This window comes from Apodemus sylvaticus, chromosome 15, assembly GCF_947179515.1.
Source record: "Apodemus sylvaticus chromosome 15, mApoSyl1.1, whole genome shotgun sequence".
Taxonomy (NCBI): Eukaryota; Metazoa; Chordata; class Mammalia; order Rodentia; family Muridae; genus Apodemus; species Apodemus sylvaticus.
This window is the reverse complement of record NC_067486.1, coordinates 24,033,704-24,036,010: the sequence shown is the minus strand read 5'-3', so window position 1 is coordinate 24,036,010 and position 2,307 is coordinate 24,033,704.

Sequence of the window (2,307 nt, the reverse complement as noted above, 5' to 3'; positions counted from 1 at the left end):
TAAATCTATGTGTTCATAAAATTTGCTAGTAAATTCAAAGCCCTGCCTTGAGCCATGACTGTATCATGGACAGTAGATGTGATTCAAATATGACAGTAGTAATCAATTTGTTATAGTAACACTCTTAAAATTACAGATACATGAACAATAGAGACACATCCATCAGCAAGACGCATGTCTTCTGAAACTATAGTGTATTGGGTCGAAGCAACATTATGACTGTTATAGAGATTATACAAAAGAGTTAGGCAAGAAAAGAGAGGATTCTCTTATGTCCATAGGATGACAGATTATTTAATGAACTTGGTTTAAGTAAGACCATAGTAACATAAGGTCCCAGAGAAGTGAAAGGGTCAATCCACAAAATTGTAGTGATTGGCTACATGGTAAGGAACTAATGTAAACTAAAACTGCAAAGCATTTTAAAAATGATTTAAGATGTTTTGATGCCTTAATCAATTCATTAAATATCCTTCAATGTGCTGGAGAGATGGCTCAGTGCTTAAGAGTACTGACTGCTCTTCCAGAGGTCCTGAGTTCAATTTCCAGCAACCACATGGTGGCTCACAACTATCTGTAAAGGGATATGATACCTGTGTAAGAGTGGAAGGATGAAAGTCGGGATTGCAGCCCATGAGTACTGACACAGTCTTGGTGAATCGAATGCTGATAAGGTAGATATCAGCTGTGAGCTACTGCAGTAATCTTGGTGAATCAAATGCTGGTGATGGAGAAATTGAGAAGATATATTCAAGGAGAAAGAAAGAGGATGAGCTTATGTGAATTAATCATGAAGATGAGGAATGTTTTGAAAATGATTTCTAGGCTTTAGAGTTTAGGAAAAGAAGGCAGAAGATATCATTTTCTAATAAGTAAAATGCAGGCAATTAAGAATCAGGAACAGAAAATACTATTTTGGAATGAGGATCACCACTTTGGTTTGAGCATCTGATATTTATTTCCTGCGTAGAAGAAGGAGGAAGAGGAGGAGGAGGAGGAGGAGGAAGAGGAGGAGGAAGAGGAGGAGGAAGAAGAAGAAGAAGAAGAAGAAGAAGAAGAAGAAGAAGAAGAAGAAGAAGAAGAAGAAGAACAACAACAACAACAACAACAACAACAACAACAACAACAACAGCAGCACCAGCAAATAAAGTCAATTAGGCAATGAGATCTACAAATGAAAATTTAGGGAAAAGTCTGGTGGAAGCTAAAAATCTTAAGAGCTTCAATGCCTGCAGGTGGAATTTAAAGCTACTCAAATAGATGGCATCATTACAGCACAGGGGACAAGAAAGCCAGGGCACACTCTCTTTTGAAAAAGTGCTGCTGAGACCCTTCAGTCTGTTTTCTGATCTGAGATGGTAGCATCTAGCAGACTGATGCCCACAATGCTAACCTTAGGATGATCTGCTGTCCAATTCAAAAACAATGCCAGACTGTTGCATAAAATAGTATATGATTAACAAAAAAAAAAATGTTCTGAGAACTACCAGAAAAGTTAGTGAAGCAAGGGCCCATATGAAGTGTATTTTTTAAGGAATAATAGCAGTGTATCTGACTTGATCAAAATCATTTTCGATTGATTTTAGAGTAACATATTAACAAGCTAAAAAAAATTTCACCCTTAGATTTAATAGACAGTCAAAACATAAAAGTGGATAGGTTGTCCATAAAAGTAGACAGCCCTGGGTCTAATTGTCTTTGCTGTTAATTCCTTTCTACTGTGAAGGGCTACAGAACAAGGAATGAGTCAGTACTCAGATGATTTCCTGTAAACCTTCTTCCCACCTTAATTTATTAATAAGGGCTAGAGCTGGTGACTGGGCAGAGAAAGAGGGGAAGGTGGAGCTGGAGGTTTTGGGAGAGAGGGAGGGGGGAAAGGGAGGGGCACAGAGGACAGAGGGGGAGGGAGGAGGGAGGAGGAGAGGGAGAGGGAAAGGAGGGAGGAGGAGGAGGGAGAGGGAAAGTGGAGCAGGAGAAACTGCAAGTTATAAAGGGTCTCATAGATGGAGAAGATGGTAGTGTAGTGGTAGACCTGCCCAATCTAGGTGCATAGCTTGTATTCATATTAATTGAGTTGTACTTTCTTTGCCCTGGCATACTTGGGTTGGCGATTTACCACAGCAATGGGTACCTGTTGCTTTGTGTCTCCTCTGCTACTAATTCTTTCAAAATTACTCATGTGATGTACAAACCAATATTGAACTTAGTGCTAAATAATAACTATTACAGATTCCATTGAATGAGGATTTGATTTTGGTACAACTTATGTATATATTGGAAGAACACAGAGGTATTGGTGTTTTAGAA